Source organism: Mobula hypostoma, chromosome 24 (assembly GCF_963921235.1).
Source record: "Mobula hypostoma chromosome 24, sMobHyp1.1, whole genome shotgun sequence".
Taxonomy (NCBI): domain Eukaryota; kingdom Metazoa; phylum Chordata; class Chondrichthyes; order Myliobatiformes; family Myliobatidae; genus Mobula; species Mobula hypostoma.
In genome coordinates this window covers 42,998,865-43,012,280 of record NC_086120.1, presented here as the reverse complement: position 1 = coordinate 43,012,280, position 13,416 = coordinate 42,998,865, and the positions used below count along the sequence as shown (strand labels likewise).

The following is a 13,416-nucleotide window of genomic DNA, read 5'->3' as shown; positions in this document are numbered from 1 at the left end:
AGAAAATTGCTCACTAAAGGGGGCACCATGGTAGTGTAGCAGTTAGTACAATGTTATTGCAGCTTGGAGCTCAATTCCAGCACTGTTCTTCCACACCGCATTACAAAATAAGTAAATAAAGTGAAACTAATTGTCAGTACAACTAACTGTGAGGGAAGCCAGCGTTCAAAGTACATTCATTCTCAAAGTACATACATGCCACCTTATACTACCCCGAGATTCATTTTCTTGTGGGCATTCTCAGTAATTACAAAGAATCACAATAGAATTAATGAAATAACAGCACTCAAGACTGGCAAACAACCAGTGTGCAAAAGACAACAAACTGCGCAAATACAAAGAGAAAAAAAAACACAAAATAATAATAATAATAAATAAAGAAGCAATAAATATTGAGAACATAAGATGAAGTGTCCTTGAAAGTGGGCCCATAGGCTGTGGGAACAATTCAGTATTGCAGTAGGTGAAGTTGAATGAAGTTATCCCCTCTGGTTCAAGAACCTGATGGTTGAGGGATAATAGCTGTTCCTGAAACTGCTGGTGTGGTTCCTAAGTCTCCTGTATCTTCTTTCTGATGGCAGCAGTGAGAAGAGAGCATGGCCTAGTTGGTGGGGTCTTTGATGAAGGAAGCCGCTTTCCTGTGACAACGCCCCAGGTAGATGTGCTCAATGATGGGAAGGGCTTTACCTGTAATGGGCTGGTCTGTAATCCATTACTTTTTGTAGGATTTTCCACTTAGGGGCATTAGTGTTTCCATACCAGGCTGTGATGCAGTCAATCAATATTCTCTCCACCACACATCTGTAGAAGTTTGACATCATAATAACTTGCCAAAACCTCGCAAACTCCTAAGGAAGTAGAGACACTGCCATGCTTTCTTCGTAATTGCCCTTACGTGCTGGGCCTGGAACAGATCATCTGAAATGATAACACTGAGGAATTTAAAGTTGCTGACCCTCTCCACCTCTGGTCTCCTTATGAGGACTGACTTAGGGACCTCCTGTTTCCTCCTCCTGAAGTCAATCATCAACTCCTTGGTCTTACTGACATTGAGTGAGAGGTTGTTGTTGTGGCACTACTCAGCCAGATTTTCAATCTCCCTCGTCTCACACACCATCCATACAAATCAATTTATCACAACAGTGCATGTTAGTGTACTAGCCAGCGTAATGCTCTACAGCACCAGCAACCGGGCCTCAATTTCTGCAGCTGTCTGTAAGGAGTTTGGATGTTCTCCCCGTGACCACATGGGTTTCCTCCGGGTGCTCCATCTGTGTCCCACATTCCAAAAATGGACAGGTTAGGATGAGTGAGATGTTTACAGGCTGCCAGCACATCCTCGAACCCTGTAAGTCATTGAGGAGAAGGAGGGTAGCTGGAAGGTGATTGGTGAAGCCAAGTGGGTGGGAAAGGTAAAGGGCTAGAGGTGAAGGAATCTGATAGGAGAGGAGAGTGGACCTCAGGAGAAAGGGATGGAAGAGGGGCCCAGGGTGAAGTAAAATGCAGGTGAGAAAAGGTAAGAAGCCAGAGTGGGGAATAGAGAAGAGGGAAGTGGGAAGGATATTTTTTAACCAAAGGTATAAGTCAAGGTTTCAGGTCAGAAACCTGTGTCTGGACTGTGCATCAGTGGTTGCTTCACCTACCAAGTTCTTCCAGCAATCTGTCAGTTTGACCCAAATTTAGGGTCTGGTTCTGGCCTGAGGTCCATCCCTGTGTGAAATGAAATGTCAACTGATTTGCTGGTCGAACATTGTTCTGAAAGTCACTTCCACTGCGCTGGTTGCTGGAGGTGTGTAGCCACCTTCCCATTGGTTATCTCCCAGTCCCAGCGGAACCGGTTTCTGGTCCCAGATCACATGCTGCAACCCCTGCAACTGGTTTCCAGTCTTCGGGTATACGAATGTGAACGCTCGTGTGCCCTCTCTCTCTCTCTCAACCCCAAGCCACTCCAGGCTGTGAGCCATGGGCAGCGCTGGAGAAACCATTTGGAAGGTGTGTTACAGTTAATAGGGGGAGGGGCTCGTGTTTCGAGCCCACGCCTGGTAAAGTAGTTGTTTATCGCTTGTTTAAACTTGTGTAACCTGGACAGATTTAACAAGTGTATTGTATGTTTAGTGTTAACGGATTTTGTAGTTGGAATGCTTGTTTGACTGACATTGAGTAAAGTGTTTCATTGCTTGCCTGTGAATTAACAACTGCTGTACTTACCCACAATCAGCATCTGCTGTTTCTCTTACCGAACCCACAAATCCGCTTCTGTACAACACCCTAACACTTGGGATGCTTATTTTAAGGGTTAATATTGGTGATGGTATTGATTTACTACTGTCACATGTACCATCACGCTCCTGACCGGCATAATTAACTTCACTCAACACCACTTTAAACCAATCCTATAACCTACAGACTCACTTTCAAGGACTTTACAATTCATGTTCTCGGTATTTTTAAAAATTTGCACCATTTGACTTCTGTTGCACATTGGTTGTTTGTCAGTCTTTACTTATGCATAGATTTTCACAAATTCTTTTATATTTCTTTAGTTTTTGGTAAATGCCTTCAAGAAAATGAATTTTCAAGGTAGTGTAATGGCAATGTATGTGTACTTCCGTAATTAATTTTACCTTGACTTAGATATAACATTTGCAAGTAAGTTAGAACTCACATTTTTCTCAGGGGAATTGAACTGTGGCTCTAGTCAACACAGGAATAAAATGTACTGAAGTGTTCTGATTTTCGAGTTAAGTGCAGTATATTAGAGTCACAGAGCATTACAGCACAGAAATAGGCCTTTCGGCCCAGCAAGTCCATGCTGAACTGTTAATCTGCCTAGTCCCATTGACCTGCAGCTGGACCGTGAGCCTCCATACCCCTCCTCTCCATGTGCCTATCCAAACTTCTCTTAAATGTTGAAATCAAACAGCGTCCTTAGTTTCCGCTGGGAGCTCATTCCACACTCTCACTACCTTCCGAGTGAAGAAGTTCCCCCTCATGTCCCCCTTCAACATTTCACCTTTCACCCTTAACCCATGACCGCTTGTTCTCCTCTCACCCAATCTCAATGGAAAAAGTCTGCTTGCATATACCCTATCTATATCCCTCTTAATTTTGTACACCGCTATCAAATCTCCCATCATTCTAGCAAAAAGTCCTAACCTGTTCAAACTTTCTCTATAATTCAGGCCCTTAAGTCCCAGCCACACCCTTTTAAATGTTCTCGGTACTCTTTCAACCAATGTAGGTAGGTGACCAAAACTACACAGAATATTCCAAATTTGGCCTCAACCAGTGTCTTATACAACATCAACACAACATCCGAACTCCTGTGCTGAATACTCTGATTGATGAAGGTCAGTATACCAAAGGCATCTCTGGAATGTTTAATATGTAATGACATCGAAGCAGCAACGTAAACTCAGTGGCCACTTTATTAGGTACACTTGTACCTCTGCTTGTTAATACAAATATCCAGTCAGCCACTCATGTGGCAGCAACTCAATGCATAAAAGCATGCAGACATGGTCAAGAGGTTCAGTTGTTGCTCAGACCAAACATCAGAATGGTGAAGAAATGTGATCTAGCTGTGGAATGATTGTTGGTGCCAGACAGGGTGGTTTGAGTATCTCAAAGAGACCGCTGATCTCCTGGGATTTTCACACACAACAGTCTCTAGAGTTTACAGAGGATGATGCAAAAAAACAAAAATCATCCAGTGAGCGGCAGTTCTGTGGATGGAAATGCCTTTGTTAATGAGACTGGTCAGAGGAGAATGGTCAGACCGGTTCAGGCTGACAGGAAGGTGACAGTAACTCAAATAACCACACATTACAACAGTGGCATGCATCTCTGAATGCACAACACATCAAACCTTGAAGTAGATGGGTTACAGCAGCAGAGGACCGTGTACACACACACAAGATGCTGGAGAAACATAGCCAGGTCAGATAGTGTCTATGGAGAGGGATAAAGGGTCGACTTTTTGGGTCTAGACCTTTTATCATGATCTAATGAAAGGTCTTGTTGCAACATGTTGTAAGTTCAAAGTAAATTTATTATCAAAGTACGTTTATATTCATTTTTTCAGGCATTCACAGTAGAACAAGAAAATACGATAGAATCAGCGAAAAACTACACACAGAGACTGACAGACAACCAGTGCGTAAATGAAGACAAACTGCAAATACAAAAAAGAATAAATAATAAATAGTGTATGACTGAATGGATAGATGAACAAACAAACAAATAAATAAATAAATAAATAAATGTTGAGAACGTAAGTGGCGGAGTCCTTGAAAGTGAGTCCATAGGTTGTGGAATCTGTTCAGCTTTAAGATAAGTGAAGTTATCCCCTCTGGTTCAGGAGCCTGATGGTTGAAGGTAATAACTGTTCCTGAACCTTCGACTCTTTCAAAGTTCGAAGTAAATTTTACTATCAAAGTTCATATATGTCACCATTCACCCTGCCATTCATTTTTGTGCAGGCAGACTCAACAAATCTATAGAATAGTAACCATAACAGGATCAGTGAAAGATCAACCAGAGTGCAGAAGATAACTAACTGCGCAAATGCAAATATAAATAAATAACGAGACCATGAGATAAGGAGTCCTTGAAACTGAGTCCACAGGTTGTGGAAACATTGCAGTGATGGGGTAATGGAAATTGAGTGATAATCCCTTTTGGCTCAGGAGCCTGATGGTTGAGGGGTAATGATGCACTATCAATTACTCCAAAAGATTGGAAGTAGAGAAAATACTGAAAGGCTTTTATTAACAGTAAAATGGGTCCTCGTCCATGCTGAATATCTGCCCCTGGACTGAGAGGAGGAGCAGTGGTACAATCGCCTTTATTCAGGGGTCTGTGGGAGGAGCCACAGGGGCAGTCAGCAGAGGGGTGTGTCCAGACAGGTAACCCAGTTACAACATATATAAACAACAGGAATTCTGCAGATGCTGGAAATTCAAGCAACATACATCAAAGTTGCTGGTGAACGCAGCAGGCCAAGCAGCATCTATAGGAAGAGGCGCAGTCGACGTTTCAGGCCGAGACCCTTCGTCACGAAGGGTCTCGGCCTGAAACGTCGACTGCGCCTCTTCCTATAGATGCTGCTTGGCCTGCTGCGTTCACCAGCAACTTTGATGTATGTTACAACATATATATATGGTTTACCACAGGTAATAACTGTTCCTGAACCTGGTGCTGAGAGTCCTGAGACTCCTGTACCTCCTACCTGATGGCAGCAGTGAGAAGAGAGCATGGCCTGGGTGGTGAAGATCTCTGATGATGGATGCTGCCCTTCCACACCAGTGCCTCGTGTAGATGTACTCAATGGTTGGGAGGGCTTTACTCATGACTTACTGGGCTAAACCTGCTATTTTTTGTAGGATTTGCTGTTCAAACCAGGCTGTGATGCAGCCAGTCAATATACTCTCCACCACACAGCTATAGATCTACAGCATCTCCATAGATGCTGTTTGACCTGTAGAAGTTTTTTGTTGGGGTTAAATTGAATGTTGCTGGTAAAGGGACTCTGGGAGCACAATGGACAATTAGCTCTTCCCACTTGACAGGCGCTTTTTGAACAGTCCAGTGTTATTCCTGTGGGGGTCCTGGCACATTACCACATGGCCCAGTGTCCTGTAGGGGGTGCGGCATATTTGCTGGTTGAAAGCTGCTTCCATCGTGATTGGTCAGTTTAAAAACTACAGCTGCTCTTCCCATTGGTTGGCTTGTGTGCTATGGCACCTAGTGTCCAGTTTCAAATACCTCGGGGGTATAAAGAATAGCACATGTGAGAGATTTTCTCTCTCTCTCTCCCTTTACCCCCAGAACCATCGGAAAGGAAGTATGTTAGTGGATTATTTAGTTCTGTGGTAATGTAACTTGGGGGGGCGGGGGGCTTAAATGTTTGGTCAAATTTTTACTGTTTGTAAATAAATGATTAATATACTTACTTGCAGTCAGTGCTTTCTGTCTCACTCACCAAACTGTGAACCTGCTTCAACATTACACCCAGTTCTGTGGGATAGAAGACGTTGACTAAAGCTAGATTCTGTTCCTATGCCTTATAGCCACATGAGTTAAAGGGAGAGGGTTGGGTGTTCTTTGTGACCTCACACCAGAGGTAACTGCATTCACTCTAAATTTCTGACACTGGGCCTGAAGGCGTGGTTAGCAGGGCAGAGATTAGGATTCATGACCTCCTACTACAAGGAGGCAGAAAGTACTGAAATGGAGGTGGAAACAGAATGCAAAGTTTCTCCTCTCAAGGACTTCAATCGAGTGTGTCAGTTGCCTTCTCAAGGTCAGTGAGTCTTGGTATAGCAAAAATGCCCCAGTCCATTGAAAGCAGCTCCAGTTTCGCTCCCTGCTTAATGCACTAGACCTACATCACTCTTTGGAAAGTGTATTTTCATCCGTACGTGTCAATCACCACACTTCCTGCTGGATTTGTGTTACCAGTACCCTTCTCCAAGACTACACTGTGATAACATTTCTGAGAGCAAGCCTGTGTTATGCAGGACAATGAGGAGTAAGATAGTTCAAACTCCATCATAACTCTAATCACAACCAACACCTCGATAGAGTGGGTGTGGAGAGGATGTTTCCAATAGTGGGCGAGTCTAGAACCAGAGGGAACGGCTTCAAAATACAAGTACGTCCCAATAGAACCGAGATGAGGAGGAATTTCTTTTGCCAGAGGGCGGTCAGTCTGAGGAATTCATGGACATAGACAGCTGTGGAGGACAAATGAATGGTTATATTTAAATCGGACATTGATAGACTCTTTATTAGTCAGGGTGTTGAAGGTTCTGGGGAGAAGGCAGGAGAATGGGGTTGAGAGGGATAATAAATCAACCAATGATGGAATAGCAGACTCGATGGGCTGAATGGCCTCATTCTGCTCCTGTGCCTTATAGTCTTATAGTCTCGGTAGAGCAAAGGTATAAACACTTTTGAACTAAAATGCATTTTTTTTCTCTGCCAGCTCTGGGTTGTGTCATCACAAACTGCCAACAAGACATCAACCATCTTGGCTTCAGCACCCTTCACCCTATCTCGAACCTCACCCCCTCTGAACGCACCGCCTTCCACTCTCTCCGCACCAATCCCAACCTTACCATCAAACCCGCAGACAGAGGGGGCGCACTGACCTCTACCTCGCTAAGGCAGATGGCAACTCTTAGACATCTCCTCAACCCTACCCCTTGAAGGAGACCCCACTCTGGACCGTTTGAAAACTGTCTTTGACACCATCACTGACCTCATCAATTCTGGAGAACTCCCATCCACTGCCACCAAACTCGTAGGTCCCTTACCCTGCACTGCTCCCTCCTACCTCCTACCCAAGATGCATAAACCAGACCGTCCAGGTAAACCTAATATCTCCACCTGCTCCTGCCCCACTGAACTCGTGTCCTCATACCTTGATTCCATTCTATGCCCCTTGGTTCAGTTCCTCCCCACCTACATCTGCGACACCTCTCATGCTCACGATTTCCTAACTTTCAGTTCCCTGACGCTCACCGCCTCATTTTCACCATGGATGTCCAGTCCCTATACACTTCTATCCCCCATCAAGAAGGGCTTAAAGCTCTCTGTTTCTTACTTGGCAAAAGAGCCAACCATTCCCCCTCCACCACCACCCTTCGCTGTCCAGCAGAACTGGTCCTCGCCCTCAACAATTTTTCCTTCGGCTCTTCCTGCTTTCTCTAATCATGAGGAGTAGCCACGGGCACCTGAATGGACCCCAGCTAAGCCTGTCTTTTCGTCGGCTATGTAGATCAGTCCATGTTCAAAGCCTTCCCTGGCAATACTCCCCAACACTCCCTCCACTGCACTGGTGCTGTTTCACGCACCCATCCTGAACTCGTCAATTTCATCAACTTTGCCACTAACTTCCACCTTGCCCTTAAATTTACTTGGTCCATCTCTGACACTTCTCTCCCCTTTCTCAATATCTCTACCTTCAGCTCTGGAGACAAAACTGTCAACTGATTCCTTTTATAAACCTACTGATTCCCACAGTTATCTTGACTATACCTCTTCCCACCCTAATTCCTCTAAAAATGCTATTTTTTCTCAGTTTCTTCCCTTCTGCCACGGCCTTTCATTCCAGGACATCAGAGATGTCTTTCTTCAAAGAGCAGGGTTTCCCTTCCTACACCATTGATGCTGTCCTCACCTGCATCCCCTCCATTTCCCGATCATCCGTTTTCACCCCATCTTCCTATCACCTTTAGAGTCACAGAGATACCCTTGTCCTTACCTACCGCCCTAAGAGCCTCCGCATTCAACATATCATCCTCCACGACTTCTGCCATCTCCAAAGGGATCGCACCATGAAACGTATCTTTACCTTCCCCCCACCAGCTCCACTTTCTGCAGGGATTGCTCCCTCCATGACTCCCTTGTCCATTCATCCCTCCCCACTAATCTGCCACCCGGCACTTATCCCTGGAAGTGGTTTAAGTGCTACACCTGCCCATTCACCTCCTCCCTCACCTCTGTTCAGAGCCCCAAACAGTCCTTCCAGGTGAGGCAACACTTCACCTGTGAATCTGCTGGGGTTGTCTATCGTGTCTGGTGCTCCCCATGAGGCCTCCTCTACATTGGTGAGACCCGTCGTAAATTGGGGGACCACTTTGACGAGTACCTATGCTCTGTCCGCCAGAAGTGGAACTTAAGTGGCCAAACACTTTAACTCTGATTCCCATTCTCATGCCAATATGTCGGTCCATGGCCTCCCCTTGTGCCAAAAGCCTCAGGATGGAGGAGCAACACCTTTTATATGCCAGAGGAACTCAGCAGGCCAGGCAGCATCCATGGAAAAAAGCACAGTCGACACTTCCGGAAACATTGACTGTACTTTTTTCCACACACACTGCCAGGCCTGCTGAGTTCCTCCAGCATTTTGTGTGAGTTTGGATTTCCAGCATCTGCAGATTTTCTCTTGTTTGTCACCTTTTATTCCACCTGGGTAGCTTCCAACCTGATGCATGAATATCGATTTTTCCTTCCAGTAAAACATTTTTTCTACTCCGCTCCCCTCTTCTACTATTCCCTACTCTGGCCTCTTACCTCTTCTCATCTGCCTATCGCTTTCCCCCGGTTCCCCTCCTCCTTCCCTTTCTCCAATGGTCCACTCTCCTCTCCTATCAGATTCCTTCCTCTCCAGCCCTTGACCTTTCCCACTCACCTGGCTTCACCCATCACCCTCCAGCTAGCCTCCTTCCCTTCCCCCCACCTTCTTATTCTTTCATCTTCCCCCTTCTTTCCGGTCCTGATGAAGGGTCTTGGCCTGAAACATTGACTGCTTATTCATTTCCATAGATGCTACCTGACTGCTGAGTTCCTCCAGCATTATGTGTGTTTTGCTTTTTCTTATTGTGTTCTTTCTGGAATAATGTATGTTCTTAATTTATTTTTCTAGTGAAGTGATTTATGTGCCTGTAATGATACTGTGAGTAATATTTTGCACATGGCATCCTTTATGAAGGACCCCCATCACCCAGGACATGCTCACTTCTCATTCCTACCATCTGGAAGGAGCTACAGAAGCCTGAAGAATCACACTCAGTGATTCAGAAACTGCCTCTTCCCCTCCACCATCAGATTTCTGAATAGCCCATGAACCCAGGAATACAATCTTTATCATAAACACAAGAAAGTCTGCAGATGCTGGAAAACCAGAGCAACACACACAAAATGCCGGAGGAACTCAGCAGGTCAGGCAGCACCTATGGAAAAGAGTAAACAGTCAATGTTTTGGGCTGAGACCTGAGATGAAGTCTGCCTCCTTATTTCTTTTTTTTTGCAGTATTTATTTTTATGATTTATACCAACTTTATGTCTTTGCACTCTGCTGCTGCTACAAAACAAATTTCACGCCATATATAAGCAACACACACAAAAAATGCTGGTGGAACGCAGCAGGCCAGGCAGCATCTATGGGAAGAGGTACAGTTGACATTTTGGGCCGAGACCCTTCGTCAGGACTGTACCTCTTCCTATAGATGCTGCCTGGCCTGCTGCGTTCCACCAGCATTTTGTGTGTGTGTTGCTTGAATTTCCAGCATCTGCAGATTTCCTCGTGTTCATGCTATATACAAACTTATTTCTGATTGCACTCTTCATATGGAGTGTAGTGAGGTGGAAATTACCCTGTAACTAATGTCTGTGCAAGGGGAACACTATATCATCATTCCTCTTGTTTGCTCCAATCAACCGTTTGTGTGATTTCTGGCAGTTTTGTGTACTGTAACTGCTGCAAAGCGACAATTTCAATGCCATCCAGGTCATTGATAGTAAATCTGGAGGAAGAGAGTGCCAGTGAACATGGGCGACATTCTGGTGGATGTTGGCATATTGGCATGGGAATGGGAATCAGAGTCAAAGTGTTTGGCCACTGTTAAGATGGTCCACAAAACCATTTCTTTCACTTTTACATCTTTTTTTCCCTTCTAAATGTGCTTCTGCCACTGTTGGAGTCAGTTTGATGGGCTGATTGAGCAATCTGGGAAGAAGGTTCCGGGAGGCCTCGAGGCCAAGCAGCTTAGAGAGGGGCCACGAACCCACGATTGACTCCATTTCTGGCCGATCTCACCGATTGAAGCGTCAAGGAAGATTGAAACACTGAGGCGAGTGCGGAAGGCTAGCGAGCAAGTGTTCAGTGCTGCGTACCTGTCTCTCACTCGCTGCTGCCAGAGGGAAGTGTCTGTGTGTGATGCTCTCTCTCTCTCGCCTCTGCTGTTTCCAGAGGGAAGGTTCCTACATTCGAAAGGTCTCTCTCTCTCCTTGATGCTGTTGAGGGATGTACTGGAGTTCTGAGTCTGCGGTTTGTGAATTAGACTAATGAACTCTGAGAACTGAATATGGATTTTTTTCAATTTTGTGTTTTATTTTCTGTGGTTTTTGCTTGTCCTTTCGTGTTGCCATTTGTGCGATTTGTTAATTTTGCTTGAGGTGGGGGTTGATATTCTTCCTTGAATGGACTTCATGGCTTTCTTTGTTTTGTGGCTGTCTGCGGGAAGACAAATCTCAGTTGTATACTGTATACATACTTTGACAATAAATGTACCTTGATTCTGATGACAATAAATTCTACTTTTTTAATTTCAGCTTTTTAATCATCTGCAGGTTTGTTTTTGCAAAAATCACATGCTCTGTTCTTCCACAACATCAGGAAGGTGCCCAGCGAGTGACGTCACATATACAGCTGTCGTAACAAGAGCCAGGAACGTGACGTCGACGGTGACGTCGGCATCCTTTGTGGGAAGTGGGGGGGTGGGGAGGGGGGGAAAGGCCGGACGCAAAGAACAATCAGTGTCAGCGGCCGGGAGAGGAGCGGAGCGGTTCGGCGGTGTCATCGGGCCGCCAGTTCAGGTAAAGGAGAGTCCGTTCGGCGGCCCGGTTAGCCGGGTGAGCGGGTCAGCAGCCGGACGTTATGGGGTGCGAGAGAGAGGAAAATATTGCTGGTTCATTCGGGCGGAGCGGCCCGTCGCCATGGCTGCTGCACACGTCACAACAGGGGCAGGTTATTACTGTTCCCCCGGGGGGGTGACTGCCATCCTCCGTTCTCCCACAGCTTCCACCGGAGGCCCTCCAAGCCCCGGGGTGAAGTTAGCGGCTGCCCCTCCGGGCTGGAAGTTGAGGCTCAGCCGTTCAATGGGATTAACCCAGACCAGTTCGTACTGGCTGCGGGGAAAGTCCCGCCCACTGGCCCCGTGCTGATTGGACACATTCGCCGTATGCTTCACTCTCAATTGGGTGGCCGCGCTGTCAGTTAAGGCGCTGTTGGTGCCTGGGGCTGATAGACATTTTCTGGACATTCGCGGTTAATGGTCTTTCCTTGTTCTTTGTTCCCTGCTTGGTTTAAAGTTGTATTGTTTCTATTGTTTGATTTGCAACAGTCTATTACTGAGGCTGATTCAGTTTTTTCCCCATTAATGTCAGCCCAAAGTGTCGAAAATGGATTGTTAGGGCACTAATGTGTTAGTTAAAACCTTATTACAGTTTTTGAATCGTTAAGGGCAATCGTTTAATTTTTAAAACCAATAATTGTTTGGTCAGTGGCAGGGATTTAAATGAAAAAGCAATGGTGTTTTTCACAGTAACTTGTAACATTTCTTTGGAGGGAATTGGGTTTAAAGTCATTGTGGCTTTAATCTTCGCTACTTAGTCCTGTACTTTGTAGATATGTTCTGGGCCTTGTTAAAGTGATTGTATACATTACAATGACTGCTTGTTCCATTGTACTGTCTTTCTTGGCAGCAAGTTGCTGAGTATAAATTCCATGAATTTAATTACTGATACTAAGGGCTACATTTTAGAAAAAATATGATAAAGGTGTAGAAAGATTTCCTATAGAATTGTTGCCACTGACTTGTGCAGTCCTTGAATGACAACCTATCTGTTTTCCCTCTTTATTTTCTGTAACTTTGGACTCAACTCTTCCCTCCCTACCTCTCCTTTTTGTATAAGGCAGTTCCTCCTACAACTGGGTGGCGGAGTGGAGATGCTTCTCTACCAAAGGAAGTGTAAGGCATCCTTCCCTCCGCTAACCTGCGAGTCATCCTTGGGAAAGGTGTAACCTTGCTTAGCACCCTCTTCCCCCACCCCACCGATCAGAGTCACGTGAAGCTGTGGGAGCAGGTGGTGGGTGGTCGTATGAGCAGCTGGCTCATATCACATCCTGGTTATGCAATCACTGACACCAGGCAGATAATCTCTGATAATGATTAGGGCCACCCGTCTTGTAAAGCCACTGCCCAGAAGAAGGCAATGACAAACCGCATCTGTAGAAAACTTTGCCGAGATCAGTCATGGTCAAGGGCTCCCAACCTGGGGTTCACGGACTCCTCGGTTAATAGTAGTTGCCGGAGAGCAGAGAGTGGTGCGGACAGCCCAGCGCATCTGTGGATGTGAATTTCCCACTATTCAGGGCGTTTACAAAGACAGGTGTGTAAAAAGGGCGTGAAGGATCATTGGAGACCCGAGTCACCCCAACCACAAGCTGTTCCAACTACTACCATCCGGGAAACGGTACCGCAGCATAAAAGCCAGGACCAACAGGCTCTGGGACAGCTTCTTCCACCAGGCCATCAGACTGTTTAATTCATGCTGACGCAACTGTATTTCTATGTTATATTGACTATCCTGTTGTACATAATACGTAATATTTATTATAAAATACTATAATTGCACATTTAGACAGAGATGTAGTATAAAGATTTTTACTCCTCATGTATATGAAGGATGTAGGTAATAAAGTCAATTCAATTCAATTCAATGGCATAAAAAGGTTGGGAACCCCTGGCCTACATCATATGACATGGCACATATTGATAGTGGCTGGGGTCACTCATCTTGTGAAGACACTACCCAGAATGGCAAACCACTTCTGTAGAAAGATTT

The 13,416-nt window shown here is 45.3% G+C and overlaps 1 protein-coding gene across 4 annotated transcripts in view; it reads left to right on the top strand.

Moving 5' to 3' along the window:
* Window positions 1–11,286: 11,286 nt before the first annotated feature.
* The window catches only part of LOC134337527 (AN1-type zinc finger protein 5-like), a 42,418-nt gene continuing 40,288 nt past the window's right edge, over window positions 11,287–13,416 (top strand). For all 4 annotated transcript variants that reach the window (XR_010016018.1, XR_010016017.1, XM_063032615.1 and 1 more), the window contains exon 1: window positions 11,287–11,385. The gene's annotated coding sequence lies outside the window, so the exon portion shown is untranslated. The remainder of the gene's footprint in view (window positions 11,386–13,416) is intronic.